The sequence below is a fragment of the Pseudopodoces humilis genome, chromosome 2 (assembly GCF_049639895.1).
Source record: "Pseudopodoces humilis isolate 2021_Gansu_Grassland_sample_001 chromosome 2, ASM4963989v1, whole genome shotgun sequence".
In the NCBI taxonomy this organism is placed as follows: Eukaryota; Metazoa; Chordata; class Aves; order Passeriformes; family Paridae; genus Pseudopodoces; species Pseudopodoces humilis.
The window spans coordinates 64587058-64611503 of record NC_142201.1 but is presented as its reverse complement, the minus strand read 5'-3'; the positions used below and the strand labels follow the sequence as shown (position 1 = coordinate 64611503).

The following is a 24446-nucleotide window of genomic DNA, read 5'->3' as shown; positions in this document are numbered from 1 at the left end:
CTACCCCTCAAACATGCCTCTGTGGATATCTTGAACTTGGACTGTAAGATAAACCACTACTGCAGGGACTTGAGATAAGTTATAGGTGGTACTATTGTCCAAGTGTTGTCTCAGACCTAGGGGGAGGTTAACAAAGCCTGGGGAGGAGAATGGATCGCTCATAATGGACATAAAGAATGTAGAATTTATGGGCTGCAAGGAAGGGCAATTCTAAAGCAGTGCTGAAATCAACTCTGACTGGGTAAAAGCTAATTCCAATGGAGAAATCGTCTTTGACATCCAACAACAACCCGTTTGAGGATTGTGTGTGAACAACAAAATACAGCTTTTACCTCCTCCTAGTCCTGCTTAAATACCCTGACTTATCTGTGGCAGGCACAGACTGCACAACTCAGTGGTGAGCTTCCCTACTAAGACTTTGATTCAATCTCATATGCTATTAGAAAAACATTCACATAAAATGTTTTTCCAACCAGAGCTTACTAACTTATAAATAAAAAATCAGAACCTAAAAGGAAAAACAAAATCCACAGGAGATCAATTTCCAAGGACTGGTAGATAATAGTCACAGTTTTGATTCTGAACTACTCAATTCTAAACTAGAATTAATACTGAAACATGGCAGCTATATAACAACTCTTAAATCTTACATATAGTAAAGCATATAATGTCTGTGATTTTATTCTCTATACTTTATTCAAGTGCTTTTAAAAAAAAAATTCCTTCTAACAAAATGACTTTCTCCTGGTTCTATCTTCCACCTTGGGGAAAAAAAAAGAAACAAAAGAGGAAAAATGACAAGAAAAAAACTGACCTCAAAGAACAAGGTCTACCAAAAATATTACCCTCTGCTGTTCAGTTGGATTTTCAACACCTTATTAGAGAAAGAACTGTAGCTTCTTGTAATTTTCTCAGCTGATAATGCAAGCTGCATTAACCCATCACCTTTTCCTCCACTTTCTTCAGTAAATAAAACAAAATCTCTGTTGACATTCTATAGCCACCTATAATATATTTTTTTATTATTGTGAGATTTTCATTCATCAAAAGAAATAGTCACTAAACTTTGTGAGGAACACAGTAATTAATCTGCTCCCTTTGTTCTTAAGCAGTGCAATGAGAGATATATACAAAGGCTGTTACTGAGTTGTTTTCTTTGTTTTCCAGAGCAGATCAACACAGTTTTACATAGGAAGGAAAAGGTAAAGAAGACCTATGAGGAAGAACTCTTCCCCATATCCATATGGATGAGGAATCACCATCCCTTACAAGATGTCTCCCAGTTCTCCATACAGGATGGTACCAGTCTACAATCTGGGCTACTTGAGGTTGCACAGTCCGTGGATTATGTTTTGTTAATCTCAGTCTGAGTAAAATAAAATTCATATCCGTTGCACAGTTTTATACTCCTCTAACAGATACCACATTCTTAATGTGCTGTATTTTACCACTTTGCTTTTCATTCTTTCGTTTCAAAACTGCAAGTTCAGTTCAAGGAGGTGAAAATTTTTACGTTCAGACCCAAATTAACAGACATAAATGTAGCTAACAAGGATGTATCTATAAGAAAGGTAGACTGCCATATTCTATGGACAGCCGGGACACTTGGATTTTCATTCCCCTGTTCCTAAACTCAAGTAGATTGGGTGCTGGATGTGGAAGGGCATCCTGCTGGACTCCACCTGCCACCTGACAAAGTCTTAGGTCTCAACACAGGCTCTATTTCATATCTGTCAAGCAGATGTCAAGTTAACTCACAAAAATGTACACACATTATTCAGTTTCTCACTATCTACAGAGTTCCCCAAGATCCCCAAAGAAAACTGAGGGACTGCAACTTGGAGGGGTGGGGGGTTAATGCTAAAGCTCTTCTCTCTTGAAAGCACATGAATAAACAGATCACTGTCTCCCAATTTATTGTGAGACTAGCGATGAATAAACTTGTATCAATAAAAATGAGCATCAGAGATGTTTATTGTAGAAGAGTACAGTCACCTACAGATGGGATCTCTTGGCGTTTATTCAACCATATTTGCTTCCTCTACATATATGATCATATCCTATTTTCCATATATGATCATATCCTGAATTGCATTTCCCTTGTTTGCTGTCCCCCTAACCCGAACCAGTCACAGCCAGATGTGAGAGGAAAATTAGAGTGAGCCACCAGCAGGCACCAAGGGCCTCTGTAACAAGCCACTTGTATTACTGCTCACAGACATACTGCAAAACTTTTGGAGAAAGAAAGAGACCCCAGGGACAACACATCTCCTTCAGCAGATGGGCAGGAGGAGGGATACAGATCTTAGTATCCACATGTGAAACTTCTGAAATCCTCACTGACACAACGCTTCTAAAGATACTTTATTTCCAACACTGACCACTGTTAGATTTAATATAGCATTATAGTATATAAAGATAGATAAATATAGCATTATACTGCATAGCTTCTTCTATATCATCAAAAGCAAACTTCTGATTTTGCTCATGAGTTTGTTTTTCAGACTGTGTGCATGAAAAAAATAAAAAAAAAAAAAAAAAAAGAAGTGAAATTTCACAAGTAACTATGGCATCACCCTGCTAAGGAAACCAGAACATTTATGACAAGTGAATAACGTGCTGATTTCTCTGTGATCTTCTGAAACTATTTTATATGCACTTTTCATGGCAAAGGAAAGTTTCTGACATTTTCTAGGTTCGTGAAAGTATGAAATTTTCTTTCTAAAATAGATCTGTGACATACCAGCTTTAATCTGACACAGAACCCTATTTGATACACAATAAAAATGATGTTCAAAGAGAGTTTTGGAAAGCAAGACTAGCTCTGATAAATCCCAGTCCAAATGAAGCATAAAGTTCCTTCTCTGTCAGTCACCAGAACAGACTGTTTCATTTCAATATGAACAAAAGAAATGCAGATAAGCCTTTGATTTCTGAACCCAGCATCAGTCGAGATACTGCCTTATAACCAAATGTCTAGACAACAACTTTAACGTGCTCTAGCACTGGGGTCAACTGGATAGGCTGTGCCTGTACTGTTAGACATGACTCACCCCAAAACAGCACAACTAAATGAGCACTGTTTTCTGGGAATAATTTGGGGTCCATGCTAACTCCTACACTGTGCCTGGAAAGTGTGTAGGAAGATGTTAATTGTATTGAGCCAGCAATTGGGTTGATTCCAGGGACTGCTCAAACAACTTTGGCTGCAGGTGATGGAGTTTCACCTGCTTTCCAGCACTGTTTATTTTACAATTGTTATAGCTGGCAATACAGTATATGGGGGTCCTCCCCTGAAAGTAATTTTTCATTGTTAGAACTACAATCAGCTTCAGATTTGAAAGCTAACAATAGCATAAGTAGCAATTTGGACTTTAACAATGATTCACACATGCAGGATGCAAACTGAATAACTCAGTAGGGTGTACATTCCCCATAAGGCTGTTAATTTGGAAAAGAGCTAAACCTCTTGGTTTTGTTCTGGTTTAAAATGCCCTATAACCAAAGTTTCAGTAACCATGGACATTACAGCTGGAGTGGATGATAGGAAGCAGGCTGTCATGTTGTCTTCTTACATCTCTTCTAGCTTCACAGTCAGGAAGGCAGGACATGAGCTACAAAGAACAACTTTTAGGCTCCAAGGTACAATGGTTATATGGTGGATTAAAGTCCATCAGCATTTTATATCAGCAACTTAAGAGACCATGATCTAGGAAAGTCTAAGTCTGAGACACTGAATATAGTAAACCTCTGATGAGGTGACACAGAATACTCACTTTGATATTTTTTTGTAAAAGACAGGATGCATTTTCATAGCATTTTTGAAGGGGTTTAAAGCATGGTGCTTCATATTTAGCATAAAGATGGTCTGTAAGTTTACTTAATGCTAAATGGGAAGAAACTTTTACCTTCTAGGGCTGATGTTACACCAAATCTTAGCTGAGAATTACAGATTCTTGTAACAGTGACCTTTGAAGTCTACAAGACTACTATCTGACTGAAGTTTGAGAAATACCAAAATATAAATAAAAGACCATTGAGAGACATTAGAAATTAGTAACAGATCTTAGAGGGGTAGGATGATTTGGGCTCAAGCAAGATTTGGCAAATCTGCATTATTTTTTAAAATAAGAGATATTCAAGAATTCAGTTCTTCAAATATACCTAAAACTGAGCCTAATTTCATTTACCCTATGGGCACAAATCTGATAGCTCACCCATGGCAAAAAAACAAAATAGAGCATCAGTAGGTCACAAAAGTATAATTAGATGACAATATTAAATTATTTCATCTTCCCAGTTTATTTGAACTAGAAAAAGGTAGTCTTCAGAAAAATACAAGACGCATGGTTACCTCTTGTTGATAAGTAGCAGTATGCAAATGTCCTCAGGAATCTGGAAATTACCTTGAAATATAGAAATCTTCTTGCTCAGAAGGAAATAGTGACATGATTAAACCTGCTACCAGAGCAAAGGAGAGAAAGACTGCTTTCCACTGATTGCCATGAACTTTGAATTTCTTTGAAATGATGGAGCATGAATGATGTGAGTCCAGCCTACACACTGTAGGCAGCCAGTTTAGGGTGGTAAGGACAGGGAAGGCAACAACACAGATAACGATCTTAATGAGTGACTGCAGCCTCCAGCTGAATCGACCTTCCTGTCTCATTGGCTGGTGGTATTCTCCTGGGTAAGTTCAAGGAGCTCTCCAAAACAGTTTTCAACTCCAAAACAGTTTTCAAGATAAAAGTACTTCAGTGTCATCTGGCTACACAGAAGGCTGCCTTCCAGCATTTCCAACAGTAGCACTGACCTAATGCTCTGTGGATGTGATCCTGCAGCAGCCACACAGCACGGCACCATTTCTCAGGGGATGCAGGGAGAGGGCTGTCCCTGCACATGGAGAGGGTGGGTGGTCTTTCTCCAAATGAGAAGAGGATGGGAGAAGAAACCTGTACACGATCTGTAGAGAAAAGGGTTGGGCAGAAACTACACTGACTCTGCAAGTTAACTTGAGGAGGAAAAGAGAGAGGATGCAGATTAGGCTGGCAAATACAGGACAGGAACATTACTTGTGGGAATTATGCTACAAGTAGCAGTGACTTTTCTAAGTTTCAGGGCATGTTTTTACACAGAACCACATGTCTTCCCATGCTTCCTATGATGAAGTACAAGGCAGCTGCAGTTTGGCCAGAAAAGGGAGAGTTTGGGCAGACTGCCCAAATACTTTTAGTAAAGACTTGCTAATAAAAACACTCCACTGTGGGTCCATTTTCAGATGTACAAGCTAAGCCAGCCCAAGGATAAGCTAAAACACTTTTCAAGTATTTAGGGCCAATAGAGAGCCAGCTGTGAGGAGATTTGTGTTCATACATATACCCTCACATAAGCATTTTAGTACTGGCTGCTGCCCTCTGAGTGGTATATGTATTTTGTGGGGAGCCTCAAAAGAAGCTGAACTTCCAAAAAACCCAAAAGCTGCCAATAAATAAAGGCTAGTTAGGGAAAATTGTTCAAGTTTTGGAATTTATTGGCCTGTTTTCACCCACATCGTTAGTGGTTTTTCCCTCACACTGCTTAAAGACACTTGAGATAGTATATTTTAATAATTTTACTAAAAGACTTCATGAAAAAAAAATCAGGAAAATTTATTACCTAAGCTCACCTACCAAAAACTCAAGTAAAAAGAATTATAATGATCAATCAAATTGAAATCAAATTGACATCAAAGCAAACCATTTAAACTCAATAACAAAGAATTTAGTTAGTTAGGTAACAAAAAATGTGGTTAAACAAGCCTATAAGAAGATGATCACCCATTGGTAATATACCCCTAGGAAAGAATTTGATTGAAATAGTCAAATATATAATTTGGTTGGTTAACTTGACTAACAGTGAAACCTATTTAATATCGGGACCAAAGCATGACAAAAACAGTGGTATTTTTTTTCCTCAAGGAATTGTACACTTATATGATGACTAACCCCTTCCTGCCCTTGTAGCAATAAAGACTTCAAAGTGACAAGCCCTATTTGCCAGAAGTCACAAAATGACAGTTTTGTGTCACTCAGGACCTTTAAATGTATAGCACTGAACATGCCATTATGAATAGCTTGATGAAATATTATATAAGGCTTCTTAAATCCAGAGAAACAGTTCTTTCCAGGAATTTGCCTGCATGGCCAAATTGTCATTTATACATATGCCAAAATAACAATTCAGGATTAAAAATCTCCTGCTAAATTACAACCGGAGTGAAAAATATAAATAGTAACAATAAGAGAATTCTCATTGCTAGTGAGTGATGGCACCAGAAAGCTGTCATGTGGATTCCCTGGCTGACACAGGCATGTCTGTCACAGTGCTTTATAGATCTGTGACCCAGCAGCAATTATGTGAGACTGGTAATAGCTCAAATACTTCAAGCACTCTTCAGGAAGTTTGTATATTCTTATGTGAGAGAATGTCAGAAGAAGGTACATCACTGCATTCCAACACAAAAAAACTTTAAAAATAGATCACCTGAAACTTTGAACAAATCTGTCTCCTCAACACTTCCTTAGGAACTGCTTTCTGAGGTAATATATAATGTCTCTTCTTCTCAATAATGAATCCTCTCTCAAACACATTAATTATTTCAGCATCTTATGCACAGAAAAATTATATTTGACTGATAAGAAAATAGGAAATAATTGGTACAGAAAACTTTCATTGTGAAAAATGCATCTTGCCAATACTTCCAACCGGCAGAAGATTAATTCTGCATTCTTTTAGCCAAGGTTTTTACACATCTACTTGAAAAAGTAATCCATCCAGATTTATGTTTGGAAGTAGCAAGCAAACAGCTTCATTTTGAAGCACCTGTGTTATGCTTTTTTCATCTTAAGCCAGAGGATACAAGTTCATCTAAACACAAGCCAGCCTAACTTGGATTCTCAAAACTTGGCAAGACAACCAAATAAAAGCTGAAGAGATGAGCAAGTAACATTAACATTTCAGGAAAGTGACAGTTGATTATCAGAAACCCCCTGAAAAAATATTTTAACTATCAAGAAACTCAGATGTTATGAGAGATTCACAAACTTAAGGATATAAATACCTCATCTGAAATCTGACATAAGGCAGGTTGAGGGAAAATGGCTTCCTGATCCTGAAAAGCCAGAATTGGAAAAGGCTTCCTAAGCCACCAAATCCAGCCAACCCAGGCAACTTGCACCAACAATCTGACTCTGGAAAGATCAGATTCCCTGTCAGAAGTAGCTGGGAATCCCCTGCTTGACCCACTGCTTCTGAGAGTGATGGCAGACAGAGACTCATTTGTCCAGTATTTGTCCAGTTCCTCAGTCCTAAACAATGTTCAGCTCTTAAGGACTACTGAGAGGATTATCTTTCTTCCAGCACAGCTGAAAAAACGCTATCCCTCTTTAGACTTCATTTGGCCAGGCTGCACAAATACATCTCCCTTACAGCTCCAGACTATTCCCTACACATTGGTGCCACCTGAAACACCTCAGGATGCTGTCCCCAGTTGCTATCCTGAAAAGGCACAGGTCCCCTCTAGCTCTTATGCCACACCCCAAACCCCTGGTACCCTCAGGCATTCAACTACTAATTGATGTCTACAAGTGGCCAGCTGAATTTAACTCCTCCCGTGTTTGAACTTCGCCTATGTTTGCACTACTGCTTTGCCACACCACTTTTTATAAGTGACCAAAGTGTACTTGTTAGTCCAAGGCACACTTTCCTGCCTTACATGATTTCAATAATTCTCTGTCTCATGCTTGGATATTTTACTTAATTAAGTTCAAGACCTACAATCACCTTGTTCAAGACTACATCATAATCACCAGCTTGTAATCTGCTGATAACCCATGTTCTTTTCCTCCTCAGTTGTTTTCAGTCAATAAAATTCTGGTAAAAGGAAAAAAAAATCCTTTTTAAAATTATTCTGTAAATGCTCATGTAATTTGCACTTTTAGATAGGTTAGAATAACCTTTTGTACTCTTCCTGCAATAGTGGGATAACTGGTCTCAAGGGCAAAGCAAAAGAAAGCTCATAATGCATGTACCTAATTCTGCAATGATGCATAAATATATATAAGAACTTCTTTTCTTCCAGTAATCATCTTCTTCCCCAGAGCTTGAGCTTTAGTCAGTTTTCTCTGCTTAGACTTATCACACAGGTCTCTGCCTCTGTTTGTTAGTAGTCAGTAAGTCTTTGACTCCATGACCTCTTGTGGTTAAGAATGTAAAATGTTCCCTGTGAACATCATGAACTTTGTATTTGAAGACTTTGTTCTAAATATACACACCACCATTTTATTTTATTTTATTAAGATAGGTGGAATATAAATATGAGCCTTCCTTCCTGCCTTCCTGCCCTCCTTCCTTCCTGCCCTCCTGCTCTCCTGCCTTCCTGCCTTCCTGCCTGCCTTCCTGCAATTATCAAGTGGCTAAAAAGAGAAAGTTTTACTGTTTACCCTTCTTTCCAAGTGAGTTGAATGACATGCACTCCTGCCTCTTACTAGTGAATATAAAGGTAAACTTTTTAGATATTAACCACATTCAGTTGTGTCATACCTCAATGCAACCTACCTAAATTTAGACTGCCTACTAAGGTTCCTAAGCTGGAATGTATTTACCCTGGTCTCTTCCTAGAGCTAGTGGAAAAAGAGAAGGAAAATCCTGCTGCAAGCAATTCAATCAAATCTCCATTTCTTTCTTTTGACTGGCACAGCTGGGTATGAATCTAGGCCTAAGCATCTGCATTTGAAGAATTCTCTGAACCAAAGATGTTCAGAAAGTTCATTTTGAAGAGAAAAGACCGGAAAATAAGAAATTGCATTTGTTCAAAACCAAATGAATACAAATGTACAAAGGAAGACAGACCCTACCTTGATTAGAAATATCAGGAATATCTCCTGATATGCAGGTTCCTGTCACTATTGTAAACCAAATACAGCAGAAATGCCAGTTATGCCTGCAATAATGCAGATTATGAGACAAATTTATTTTGGAAATGTTTCTGTTTTCAGGAAAATTGACCCCAAACCACACAAAGAAGTTGAGTTTCAAATAGATATGTGGAAGCTGTTAACATCATTCTTCACTGTGCAGGTGTGTCCTACACTCTCTGCAATCCCCAGCATGCTGACATGTTACAAACTACAAACTCAGCTGCTAGTGATGGAGTTTCCATTTGCAATTTTGTTTTTTCTTCTAAAGATGAGAGTATATACAAGGCTGAGTGTAACCCAAAGATAAAGCCAGCTGTTAGTACAAGGCCATATACTTCTACTGACTAATGTTGATGCTTTGTTTTAAAAGTAATCATTTTATTGGCTCCATGCACCTACTACAGTATCATTGCAATATACAAGTTGTTTAAAGTACTAACTTTCAGCATAAAATTACTCATAGCTGATAATCTAGCAGATGCATGGAATCAAAAACAATAGTGGAAATCTAACGATGACTCTGTTAGAAATTCCATGCACAGGAGATGCATTAACTAAATAAGCATCAGGTTATTCTGGCCTGGCAGCAGCATCTTCCCTGAAAGCACAGCCTAGCACACGTTCTTAGAGCAACATTCCCTCCAGCCATTGCTTCCCTGCCACTGAAGTGGTGTCCTCAGCAGGGCTCTCCACTGGTCCCTGGGGGCTGCGCTGCCTCCCGGGGCTCACACTACCTGCCAGGCCACCCACAGCCAGCTGTGCTGGACACTGCTCACTGCTGAAGTGGGTTAGTGCCCGGATGTTCTGGGCACTACAATCACCAGCAGCTTCTATTAAAGGAAATCTGAAATTATGGCATTCTTTCCATTGAGAGTTACAGCTTCAGACATGCAATAACCCTTAACAAATAATCAGGAAATGTTAACATAATGCCATCCATCATAGAAAGAGTCAATACTATTTTACCAGTGTTCTAAGGAGAAAAATCAGACAAACAACTGAAAATAATTCCATTTAGAATTAATGTTTGTGAATAGAAAGAAGAGTCCTTTTAGGAATGATTAAGAATCAAAATATTCAAAGTGATATTTTCTTACAGCAGCAAAAACTTCAGGCTGTTAGATACCAGGGATAGCACGTTACTGAAACATGGATCCCTCAGTTTTCTACACTCATCACTTAATTTTCAAGGGGGAAAATTAAATTGCCACTGGTACATACTGTGCTTGAGTGCTCACCACTGGCTGTGTAAGGAGTTGCTGACTGAGGTTTTAATATTGCTCAGAGTAACAATTCACATGGTAAAACAAGCAATTTGTTTTTCAGAGGTAGAACTGTTTCTGGACTAATCACACTCTTTTGCTTAAATAGTAAGACAAATGGGACTAATTCAAGGGTGGTATAATTTAGACACTGCCTTTACAGAGTAGTTCCAAAGCTCATTGCAGTGGCATGTCAGTGAGAACTTAATCAAGCTAATTGTCTCAAAACATAAGGTCAACCTCAAGGTAGAAATACCAGCTGTTAATAAAACTCTTCTTCTCAGAAACAATCACTCAGTTTGACTGAACAAGAGTGTCTAGACACTACAGATATCAGTAAGAGTGAAAAATGTTCACAATTTTTAGCAATGGCTTAGCAACTGATGGGACCTGGCCAGAAAAGAAATTGTAACATAAAAAGAGATGGGCAGTGGATCATGCAACAGAATGTGTCCATTGTAATATATGGTAAATAATACAGAATTGAGAATTACACCCAATGGCAGTGGACTCTGAAAGTATACTCTCGTTTATTTCTGAAAAGCAACCAACTGTTTGGATGAGAGCTGTGTCAAAGTGCTGCATATATTTGACAATCATTTACTGGCAAGTTTTTGGCAAGTTTTTGCTTTAGGCAATCTCGTGTCCTTAGACTACTTCTTTTGGGAGAATAAAACTGTGGGTGGGATTCAGTTCAGGGTTAAGACACCTACGTTAAATGTCTAAATGCAGACATCAATATTTGAGATAAGTCCCCAAACTCCCTCTGTTGCCAGTGGATAACCAGGATGAGATTAGTTTTCTAAACAGAGAATGACCTTTAAGATATCCTACATGCCTGATACATCCTTGGGAAGTGGCCAAATAGAAAATACCCTTCTTTGTCCACAGGTAGAATCCAAGAAGGATGCCATATCAGATGTCACTAGACACATACCTTTTAGCCAACTTTATCACAGCTTTAGTCAGTAAAACTAGCAGCACTTGGAAAGTGATCTGACTTGCCTTAGGGATCGACATGCCAGTCAGCTCCAACAGGTCATAGACTGTTTTCTCACCTCGCACACCTGTGGACACCTGCATGAATACCCTGTGCGGGCCTGGATGCAAATCCCACGTGGTGAGAAGAATTCAGTTGGCTGAATATCGTGTGTAAGGCCGCAAGATGATACACTGAGGTTTCAGATATGACCTGGCCCAGGTGAAAGTCATGACAGGCAGGGAATAGGCTGCCTCTGGGGCAGGTATCATCTGCCAGGCTGCACACAAGGAGGAACCAAGGAGTTCACTGAATTTAGATGCCTGTGGGGGAAGGAAGAATGCAGACCATCTGCTTTAAGGCAGCTGCAGCAGCAGGGGTGCTGCTGTCAAACTGCTCCCTGGCTGTGCAGTCTCTAGAAAAGCCACGCACAGGGGCAGAGAGACAGAAAGGAGCACACCTCTTCTCCCCGTGGTGTCAGAGGGTCAGCAAAAACTGAGACATCAAGGCTGCTGGCAACATCCAGCAATGGATGGGAGATGCCTGTGCAGCTTCACCTCATTGCATGGGGGGAGTTTGCCATGCACTTGCTGCTACTAATAGTGAAATCAAGAATGTCTCCCGTTAAATCAATATCTAATGAGAAAATTAAGATATATTACATTGGCAGCCATCATTTGGCACAGATGAGGCTGTTGCAGGCACTGCTCCACTTTTGGGACAATCAAAGTTTTGCCTTGACACAAAGTGCTAACAGGCAACCAGGTGTTATCATCCCACAGCTCGATACCCTGTTACTCCACATTTGAGCAAACGTCAGAGCCCTTCTGGGCTGCCATCTGGTTATTTCTAATCTATGATATTTGGCTCACTCCTTGCCCCACTAGGGATATATATTGCTAGGGTTAAATTAGAGTTGCCAAGATTTTCCAATAACTTTCATAGATACATGATTATCATATCACATTAGAAAGGCAAAACAGCACAGAATATAAATGATGGACACATATGCATGTATTTCAACACTAGGACAGAATGTTTCACAGTCCAACACACTTCACTATTCAAAATGCTTTCCAGATATTGCACTGGTATTTCACTTTGCTATCTCACACCCCATTAGTTCTAATTATACTCAACCCTGAGCTATTTAGGCAAATTTTGCTAGCAGCCTGCTTATTGACAACCACTCATCCAAGTTGTTTTCATCTATGACTTCAACTAGAAAGATTTGGGGTGAACTGGCTGTATGTTTGCCTTTTCCTATGGGACAACAGGCAAAGCTTTCTACCTCACTCACAACTTCTTGCTGTCACATTTTCAGGGGTGACAGCATCAGGTGGCTTTGATGTCATGTCCCATCCTTGAAGTCTTCATCCTTACCTTTTCCTTCACATTCTTCAATCAACTTATTTTATCCACACCTCTCCTCCAAAAAACCAAACCCTCTTTCTCGTCTCATAAAACCTGCCCAACCAAACCCAAGCCAGACTAAACCAAAAATATGAAGTATAAAGGAAATTAAGCCAGCTTTCTTGAGAACACTGTTAGTAGACTATCTGCAAAGCTTCAGTTTGTGTCAGGTGAGAAGGCAGAAGTGAGGAATTGAATTGGCTGGTGACCAGCTCTACTTCTGCAAGTCCAGCCTGATTTGATGAGAACAGATGAGCAACCACTAAAATAGCTAATCTCTGCCACATTGCTTTTAACTGTGCAAAGAAAGGCTGATCAAGAGCAACCACCAAAGAGGAAGCAGGAGCAGGTGTACCTGTGCCTGCAAGACACGAGCCCTGCTGTCTCAGCTATATTCAGAAAACCACCTGCTACCACACAGATCTGCATGTGACAGATCCAAGGCATAAAGAAGGCACCAGTCTCCTTACTGATACTTGCTTTGTGCTCCTCAAAAGCATGTGCAAAACTTGAGTGGGTCATGATAGCGCACTGGAGCTTGAGCATTATTTTTTCATGCTGTCATTCCTAGAGGAATAGATACCCTAAGGCTGCATCTGCCTCAGCAAATATCACAGTACAGTAGGAGCAGAGCTTCTTGCTGAGAACCCTATATTTCAGGAGATTTACCTCAGATGAGCTCTATCCGTCCTGCAGGCCGAGCTTACAGCTTACACTTTAGCAGCTGGAGTTGGCAGGAACACACCTGGAGTCAATGAGATGTCTTTGGATCCTGTAGAGGAATCTAGTCCACAGGCTCCAGGCTTTTCTGCAGTACCAAAAAAAGCATGGTAGGAGGGGAAAAATTAGGAGGGAAAAATCACTTAAGAGGGTACTTTGATGTTATGATACTAGATTAATGTAGATGCATCTACAATAATTCAATCTCCAGTTTTCAGTTTAGGAACTTCAGTGCTGACATAAATTTCTCTGATCTTTGAACACCTAAGAAAGTTTCCCCTAGCCCATTGGTATTTGACAGTATTGCTGTTATTTCCATGGGTCTTGGTGGCTGGTACATTAAATTAACTTTTTTTAAGATGCACCTCACTTAATCAAGGGAAGAGTTCAGTTACCTATATGACAGCATGATCTTTAGTGCATGATTAAATTCTTACTCTTGGTGTTGAGTCCCTCCCTCCCAAATTGTTCTATGATTCTATGAGTTAAACTCCCCTTCTTTGTGAAAAGACTGTTGCCCCCAACCTATCCCCCCACCCTTCTTCACAGATCTAGAGGAAATTGTTCTCCTTCAAGTAAGATACTCAATCTTTCTCTTGAAAATAAAAGTATTATAATGTAATTATATTATAATAAAAGTATAATAATATATAAATATTATAAATAATTTTTCAGGAGGATTATCTTAGATCACTTCTTTCAAATGAGAAAGACATCTTATTCTTGATGTTCATGAAATGGTTCAGTGCTCAGAGAACTTGGTCAAATCTTGAACAAAGCAATACAAGACTGCTTACAGGTATATATTCTAATCCAAATGTTCTGAAACATAATACTTCTGATTCCTTCTGAAAATTCCTTCTGAATTTTGCCACTGAAAAAGAAATTCAAAATTGACTACAATCAGGGAGAAGGGACGAGAGTGTGATGCCAAAGACTAGCACTTAGAGCACTTGCTTGAAAGAGACAGTGCTTAGTTCTGCATTCAGGACTGGCTAGAAAAAAAGGCTCAAGAGATAAAATAGAAACTTTCTGGTAGGCCTTTTACCAAACACAAAGTGAGAATCATAACAGAGGACTGCAATGAGAGTATGCTCAAATTTATTACATGGTCTACAAATCGAGAATATGAACTGAAAATAACAATACAATTTTCACCCTATAGACTTTTTGATTGTCATTTGCCATAGCAAAATGTTGTTCTGCCAGTGTGTAATGTTAATTTTGAACATGCATTGAAAAGAATTTAGACTTATGCTTTCTATGTATTCTGTAGTACAGATCAAGTAAGCAGAATATGATGATTAAAAAAAGCTATTCCATTTTGGATGACACGACAGACTTTAAAAATTAAAAGTCTTAAACTCTATCCATGATTTGTACTGACCTCAACAAGTCAAGAATGATTTGTCTCCAGCTACTTTTTTTTCTTCTTGATTGAAAACAAACCTCTGCGGCTGTTTTTCCAATTTTGTAACAGTTATATATAACAGACCAACAAGTGTAAAATACTGTGGGCTTTTCAACTATTCAGAAATTCTGCACTTCTTGATAATGAAATAGTGCTTCATATGACAGGACAAAACAAAATGATTTTATACTTATAAATATATCTGGACTAGATATATAGACTCCTAGGAACAATAATTGAGGGAATTTCCAATTGCTTATGTTCATCTGAAGTCAGAACCACCTCTGTCATCTAGGAAATTGTGAGAGTTCCTGAATTAATTACCATGTGGCCTTTTTAGAAGCAAATCTGCTTAACTGTTACCACTGTGCTGAGTGTGAATAAAGATGCTTTGTATATTCTTTTTCTTAAGACAATGTTCTCTGCACACCACCCACAAATGCCTAAATAGAGCTACATTGTATTTTGATACTATTTCTGATTATTACTAAAAGAAATCTAAGAAAAGCTCCTCACATGAGAGAGAGCTTTGTTCTTCTCAAATCTTTGCTTTAGGAGACATGGCAATATTCTAAGTTGCAGGGAACATTTGGACCAGACATATCTTCATCATGGATGTTTCCTTTGAAAATACATTGATATGACTTAAATCTTCTACTTGCATATTTTACAAAATGCAGGTGGAGGATAGAGACAAAGATGTCAGATAAAGGGGATCTGAGATATTCCCTTCTGCTTAAATAACCTTCAAAGTGAATCCAGTTATGAGTTTTTTAAATAGTTGGACTTTTGCAGAATGACCAAACTCCAAAGACCATTTCATCACACTTGCTATATAGAGTTTAAGGGAAAAGGCTGTCAAGTTGCGTCAAGTTAATGCACTACAAATAATTACCACTCCTATAACACCATCACTCTCTATAGCAAACAAATCAGTTGCTAAGTGCAAAGTTCTAAGCTTTTGTCAGCCAACTGGTAAATAGTTCCAACTCCTCCACCCCAAGCTTATTAATCAAGAAAAAATGTAGCTAAAATAAGATGTTCTGAATTACATCTTCCACCATGGTCTAGCCAACAAAAAAAAGATACCTCCTTACTTACATAATTAATTTTGTTGGAATACCTAGAAGATAATACCTGAAACACAAAGCAACCTTGGTTGCTGTTGTTCAAGTTACTTCGGAATGTAAAAGAAGATGTAAAGAAAAGCAAATGGACCTACATGCCCTGCATCACATGCTATGCCAGAAATCTACCTGGAAAAAAGTTGAGACTTTTTTCTGTACTTTTCCTGCTCTCTGGTCATTAATTCAAACTCCAAGTGTACCCAAGGCTACCCACTTTAATAGCATAACCAACTTATTGGTTACCATATTTCAACCTGAGTGAGAAGACACAGGTAAAGAAAAAAAATCTAATCATGAAAAGATGACAGCGCAATGAGTATCAGTAAGTTTGAAAGTGAAATGGATGAGGAGCATATTGGAGTGACTAACGCCAATAGCTCCTCAAGACAGACACAAAATCGGGCAATTGTGAAAGCTTCCCATGTCCTGATACTATTTCTTCACTTGTACCAAGACAAACAGACAGTTTCATCTTTGCCCACGACAGTGAGATCATCATTTTTAACTGGCATATAAACTGTTGTGGAGGAATTCCTCCCACCTAAGTTTAGTTGTCTAAATTTAGTTGTCCACAGTAGTCTTAGTTAAATTTAGTTGATTAACTAAGAGGAGTTCTCCTTTACAGTCATTGTAGTGAAACAGGCTGCTACAGATTCCTCTGTATGTATATATATATATATGTATCTTAGATACTTTCTTTAGGATCAGATTAATTCCTCCTGGAGACCTTGTGGGCTACAAGGGAGGCTGATGCTGATTTGTTTGGATTTAGACGTGTAAATGAATTAGAAAGACTTTTAGTATGTCATCCAGAAAATGGATTTAGCCTACAAATTCTTTCCATGTGGGACACATGAGTAATGAAAGGCAGCAAGAGACAGTTTAATTATGTATTAAACTGTGTTTGAATAGATGGTAATTTAGATCTGCAGTACCCATGTTTATAGATTTAGAGTTGTTTTGCACAGTGGAATTAATATTAACCTTTATAACAACTTCAACAATTATATTTGTAAAATAAAAAGTGTGACATGCCCAGTTTTTATGTTTGATAAATTATTTGCAACTTAATTAAAATAGGTCTTACTTTAATTCATCTTTTAAAGTAGTTGTTCTGAAGCTTAAAACATTTTATCAATTTTGTGAGACTGTAATATAGTTTCTTTAATAAAGTTTATTTTTATTTTCATCTACTATAAAATTAATTTATATTAACATATTTGAGTGAAAACCCTGTATTCATTCACATATTCTTTATACAAAAGGAATTATGACTCTGGAAAACTTATTTTTCCCTTTCTTGTTAGGTGAACATACTGTCCTTAGTACAACATGCAACTTTAAATTACAGCATCACCATATGACAATGCCAGACGCATTGGAGAACTCAGATCTAAAACAGTACAATTCTTGGATTTTAAATCTTTCATTCATGCCACTGTGAAGGTCAGATGTTGATGTTTTGAGTTGGTTAAGGACCATGGAATGTTTTGCTTCTCAGCTTAGAATATTCTTCCCAAGCAGCCGCAGGGTTTGTTCCTGGGCCTAAATCAAGACTCAAAACATTCCACGACCCTTTGCCTTGTAAACTGAAACATCAACATCTGCCCCAAATACCAACCCTCCAGAAAGAGGGCACATGGGATGACACATCATCACAAGTATTCTTACACGTCATTTGGGAAGAGCCACCTTCAACCACCACAGGACTTGTAAATAATTAATTAGATTTGAAAACCCCATACTTTTACTAATAGGGTTTTCAGCTGGTATAGCTTAGAAAGAGCAAATTCTAGATGTCAGGTTCTGCAAATTTTGCTTTTATTTTTGCAAATAATTTGGCCATGAGAGAAGCCAGAAAGCAGGATTCTCTAGACTTTCTACTTCAATGGAGTGTGCGCTGCAGCTTTTGAGACCTGGAAGAGGGAAACTTTAATTTACAACCTTTAATTTCACGTTATTTCATACAGTTTCTCCAGGACACTTATCTATCTTACTGAAGACAGAAGAAATAAGTTGTTACTATAAACAAATACTTCACTAGTATTTCTGCCACCATTTCCTATTTTTAACAATTATATTTATCATTAAGCTTTGTACTTCAGATCGTTGCTTATGTTCAGAACTATTTCTTTTCTATTTTTGGATCTGATCCTTCAGCACTAAACATTTCATTCCCACACAACTGCCTTAAAGAGACAGTAAGAACACATAGGAACTACAAAAATAAATGTTTAGAAACAGCTAACCTTGCAGCATAGCATAGCTGCCATGTAACAGAACCTCAACACCTCTAATATATCACAGCTTTTTCCTTGTGGATCCAAGAAAACATCATGGTCAACCACATGACATGTGTACCCTTGACAATAAGCTGTGAAAACAGCTGCTTAGTACTTAGTCCACTGCGTATTTCCTGTTTGGTTTTAAGCATAGAAAGCTCTTCCGTGGACAGCCAATTCATTGTGAGAAGCTTCTACCTCTGTCAAAGCAGGACACAACACTACCATCAATTTTATGATGAAATTCTACTTAACAGCTAGTTTAAATTACAAGATAGTCAGTAACAGATTGAGATCATTGATCAAAAATAAGGATGAGACTAGACTGAGACAAAGGAAATGTGCTAACATGGGAAGATGTCATTAATTCAAGACTGCAAGGGGTCACAGAGTGATCCACACCTTTAGAGAGGGGAATCATGATCCAGTACAATAGCTTGGGAAGTTCAGATGCCAGCACCCAGGAAAAACAGCTGCAGAAAGTGGCAGTAAAAGGGTGCAATCTACTGCAGACTGGAGAAAGCGTGGAGAAAGCAAGCCTTCACTATCAGGAAGGAAGAATACAATGGTTTAGGAGGAGAGCGTCAGAACCATCACCAATTCCCTTCAGAAGATTGCACCCTGGACAAAATATACTTCACAAAGAACGGGATGTGGGATAAGGCTCATGTATCAGGGGACTCTCCAAAATAATTCCAGTATCCCCCCCCAAAGACATAATCTATGCCAACCAAACCATTGTCTGTTCCCATAGCATTTTTAAAAGTGTACTGTGTTTACTGGTGAGTGTGGCTTCTCTCATCCAGCTAAATGACCTAAATACATGAGGAAAATACTTGACAGACATCTCTCCAAGGCTAAGCAAGAAGTGTGTGGAATGACTGAAGGCTTCTAATTAATTAAAGGTTTTCTTCCCTCTCTGGATCATGTCAAGATTCTTTACTTCTTATCTTTATTTGAGTTGTTGGGGGGCATTTTTAATGAATCAGTGACATTTACTCACTGACTGCGCAACGTACATCATCTCCTAATGCACCAGTTCTTATATACCACTTCTACTTCAACAGAAGAGCAGAAGAGGTTGGTAAAGTTAATGGGAAAACAAAAACCTGAAAGCTAGATGGTGTGGAAATACCTAATTAAAGTTGGAGCAATAATCTCTGCTTTGCTGATTTCCTTTGTATGAAAGAAGAGAAACCCAGCAATCATAATCTAAAATAAGTACCACTCCCTGTAGCCTTCCTGAAAGAAGACACTGAAGCTGTGCTGGTAGGCTAAGAGTGGATTCAGTCCTTCATTAATGTCACCTTGTGTTGGGTGGTGGGAATGCCAGCTCACAGCTGTACAGCTCTTTCCCAGGGATCCTACCAGTGCCTAAGTAGTATATGTAAATGTCAAGTGAACAGTGTGTGGACACACATCTTCTCTCCTCTGTATTTTGGTCAGACCTATGTTTGCTCCTGGATTTATTTGCTGTTACTGAATCAAACATGACCTCCAGCTTGTGATCTGAGTATGTAGCTCCTCATGGTGTGGTACAGGAACCAGCTGAGCTTGAAAAGAAATGGTGGAAATAAAGGCTGGTTTTCAACACAATTCCAGCTTGTGGAGACCATAGCTGAGACACAGTGTTGTCAAATCTGCCAATAAAACTAAACTTCTTTCTTGGTATTTTTTTTTCTCCCTTTTTCCTTCCTGGGCTTTAAAGATGCTGAAGGGCCTTGAGGGGAAGCCGTATGAGGAGTGGCTGAGGTCACTTGGTCTGTTCAGCCTGGAGGAGACTGAGGGGAGATCTCACTGCAGTTACAACTTCCTCAGGAGGGGAAGGGGAGGGCGGGCACTGACCTCTTCTCTGTGGTGACAGAACACAAGGGAATAGCCTGAAGTTGTGTCAGGAGAGGTTTAGGTTGGATATTAGAAAAAGGTTTTTCACCCAGAGTGTGGCTGGGCACTGGAACAGGCTCCCCAGGGAAGTGGTCACAGCAGCTGCCTGAGAGAGTTAAGAAGCATTTGGACAATGCTGTTGGGCATATGAGGGCACAGGATCCTTGGGGATGCTCCTTTGCAGGGTCAGAATCTGGACTTTGATGATCCCAGTGGGTCATTTCCAACTCAGAATATTCTGTGATTCTATGATTCTTCATATTATTTCAAAGTTAAAGTTTCATTAGATAATTTGTTCTTACATTTCCCAGTGTAGCTACTTGTTCCACCTTGGTGTAGCTCCAGGCACTAAATATTGCTGCAGACAGAGCTGCAGGAACTATTTAATTTAACCTCTCTAAAGAAGAGAGAGTGTATAACAGATAAATTGTACTAGCTAATCTCTGCTATCTTACCCAGCACAGAAACAACCCAAGGAAATGTTCAGGAAAATAAAGCTAATGTGAACAGACTGCTGCCTGGGTACTTTCTTTCTCTCCTCCTCTCAGTACAGAAAACCTTCAACTCAGAGGCACAGAGCCCTGGGTATTCCATTTCTTTGAAAACTCATGCAAATTTAGAGCAATTTGCATTCAGTTTGACTCTCACTATTCTGTTTATCTTCTCTGTTATTTATCATAAAGTAATTTTGCAGGAAAATTTAATAACATGGAAAGACTGTGCCAGAGGTGGCAACTTTGCTCCAGCTGCCCAGAAAGCCTGAAATACACAATGCTTGTAATAGCTGGTTAGTCTGAGTGTATTACTTGGCCCATCTCTCCTTTGCAGACTTCCATAGTTAACATGTTTTATGTCAATAACTCATAACTGAAATTACATTAAAAATCTGTCATCATATAAACAGTTCAAATAACTAATGAATGTGTTAATCATCTCTTACTAAAGACTATTAACTAACAGCACTAACGTGCTGCCAAAAAAAAAAAAAAAGGATTCAATCTGCATGCTGAAATATAACAAAGTCTTTTAGTTTGGGGTCGTTATTTAATGACAGACTGAGACTTTGCAAAGGATCAAAATGCCATTTTACAATGGATTTTAAATTTTCAAAATTGAACTGTGTTCCAAATTAGACTATTTCAATATTAATCAAGAAGCTGAAATGCCGAGATGGAAGTGTGGGAAGAGAATACATTGATGAACCAAAAATTTAAAAAAGAGTTACAATTTTGACATTAATAGTGCATTTAAATAATTTTAAAATGAAACAAAAAATCAAATAACTAAAACTTTCTGAGACATTGTTCCAAAGATATCTAAACTGATTATTTCAACATTCTGGAATAATAATCTCCCCCTGAAACTTTCATCCAAAATAAAACTCTGATATCAATTTTTCTGCTAAATGCTGGATGCAATTTTAATTTGTCTTATTTTTAATATCTCTTGGTTTTACTGACTTTTATTTGCACTGAATGAAACTCAAGAATCTCATTAGAATTAATTATATTCATATTTTTTTTTACTTTAGATTTCAGATGCAGTGAGGTAAATTTTTTTAACTCTTCAGTTCTAAGCCAAACGTATAAAATCTGTGGACACACAATAAATGTAATATGAACTACCTGAAAAAATGTGATCACTGAAGATGCTCCTACTATATGCAGTAGGATCTGCATTCCTACTGTAATATTTATATTTTTTAAAATATTTGAGTATTTATCAATATCTTTAATATATATTATAAAAAGTGATGACATTTCTGTTATGGATTACATATTTAAAGACAAAAATCAGTTTTAATTATGTTAAAAAAGACTGGAATAGAGACACTAAGACAGATTTTTTGATCAGAACATAAAGTTACAAATACAGTGTATGTGACTTCATTAAAAGCAGTCACATAATCATTAAGTCCCATAGATACCAAATTATATTAAAAGAAATTTCTGCCCCTCATATGTTTCCACACTAGCTCTTGCAAGTAAGAACTTCATATTTTTTTGATAAAGTCAGAGAAATGCCACATAGAGATTCAGGGTTCTTCATATGAAATATGCAAATAGCAGCTATAAAAGATTCAGGTGATCTGCATAAAGCACCCTCAAGCAAGGTTCATTAGACCTTAATGGAACCAGAATTTTTTTTAAAAAAGTCCCACGTGCCCATGTTTAACTGCCTGAAGTAAACCAAGAGCCAAACCACGGCTGATTCATTTCCTCAGTAGCTGTTTTGCTCATGTAAAGACCTTCACACAAAAGAAAGAATTAGCAAGAACCCAGATGCACTGCAAAAGACACTACAAAATGATCTCCATACCACAAGAAATGTAGGTTCAGGCCTTATTATGCCCTAACTGTGCAGGTCTGCCACCATTCTTGCTGCCTGTGAACATCTGCCAACCATCCTGTGTCACTGCAAACTGCTTTCACAGGTGATGCTGCATCCTCTTATGGGAAGTGAGAGCCTCTGACCCATTGATGCCAGAGGACGCCCTCATGCTTTGAGAGAATTTAACCAGTGCTGGACTGTCCCACTCACACATGCTGAGAGGCTGGAGTGAAACCATTTGCAACCTCCTCCTGAGCCCTGGGCTCCAGGCACAGAAACAAAGACAGAACTGGGGACCCCACTGCCCACGTTTAGCCTGACATGGCTTGTGTCCAACTGTAATTCTGCTTGCCCAGTAGTTCTATACAGAGGAATTGCATGGCTTGTCCTCCCTGGGTATCTTGACCTCAACAACACAAATGAGGCTTTGATCTTCCTTGGTGTCCTGTTTCTTGTCTACTGAGGTGGGTAAAAAAATAAGCTTCAGCTGTATTCAACCTTCTACTGAGGTAAGAGGTAAAACAGCCATATGATTTATGTATTATTTTCTCTATCTTTGCTTTTGGGCAAAGAGACACAACCACTGGGACAGGAATAGGAATAGGAATAGGAATAGGAATAGGAATAGGAATAGGAATAGGAATAGGAATAGGAATAGGAATAGGAATAGGAATAGGAATAGGAATAGGAATAGGAATAGGAGTAGGAATAGAATAGAATAGAATAGCATAGAATAGAATAGAATAGAATAGAATAGAATAGAATAGAATAGAATAGAATAGAATAGAATAGAATAGAATATGAGTATTTCAGCTGAAAGGGATCTACAACAATCATCTAGTCCAACTCCCTGAACACTCCAGGGCTGACCAAACATTAAACTATTAAGGGCATTGTGCAAATGCCTCTAAATATTCCCCAGCAGCAGGAATGCACACCACAAATTGTTTTCTCACAGTTTTTGCTTACAGATGGGTGTGAAGATTGTGTGCTTTTGGTTTGCTTGGTAAAAATTTACCTCAGCTGTATTTTGGTCTTCATTGCCTGTAGGATAGGTGGGGCTGCAAGACAATGCAAATTACATATCAAGTAAATGAAAGTAAGAATAAAAAATAGTCTCAGTAAATTCAAAAGTCTTTTCACAGAGAACACGTCATCAAAAGACAAAAGTTTTCTCTCACAGTTATTGTAAAGAATGTAACAGTTAAACGTTATCTAACTGTAAAAGTTAATTCAGAATTACACAGTTTTATATTACATATTGAGAATTAATCAAGAGAAGACAGAGAAGAGCAAATCAAGCAATATTGAATAAAACCTGCTACATTTTTCCTTATTTTTCCTAATTTATTCCAATATTGCAGCTCAAATAAGATTCTAGTATTTTTAATCACAAAATTACTTGTTGAAACACTTTGCTCTAGTAAGAGACACTAGAAGCTAGATGCTTGAAAGGGAAAACCTGAAGCATTCATTTTAATTTCATTCATATTCTTTTGATTGACAAAAGAAAATTACTTTCCTATTTGTGGTATATGGCAGTGACACTCATATACTCACTGAAGTAATGTGGCAGTGATGACTTCAAAGTACAGTTATTGCAAAATACACATTCAGGGAGATTCTACAGTCTGCTGCTACTACTCATGAAAACATGATAAATAATGGAAGAATTTTGTTTTCTAGCAAGTACAGTTCTGGACTTCACAGTCCCTCTGAGAAGTCTCAAAAAACAGCTGTAAATAGAAACAATAAACATGCTTAATTTCAGGTCTGTCTTCAAGTTTACAGCACTGTGTCTGCTACAGCAGAACCAGTGGGACATCACACCCTCCCCAGAGAGGCATAGTGCTGACAGCAAGCCTCACCTGAAATTGTTCCCTGAATGAGAGATTATCTCTCTTTTCCAGATGAAGTCTGAGGCTGAATTTTTTTATTGGCTTGGTGCACAGTGGCACCAAGGCAACTGATGGTTCAGGGAATGTGTCCTGATTCCTGATGGTTCAGGAAAAGTCCAGTCTCTGCTGTCTTAGCAGAAATGTGAAAGGGAAGATGAGCTTTTACTTGACTGAAAGTGCTG

The 24446-nt window shown here is 38.3% G+C and overlaps 1 protein-coding gene across 1 annotated transcript in view; it reads right to left on the bottom strand.

Moving 5' to 3' along the window:
* The window catches only part of TRPC4 (transient receptor potential cation channel subfamily C member 4), a 127979-nt gene that overhangs the window by 79939 nt on the left and 23594 nt on the right, over nucleotides 1–24446 (bottom strand). The window lies entirely within an intron of this gene.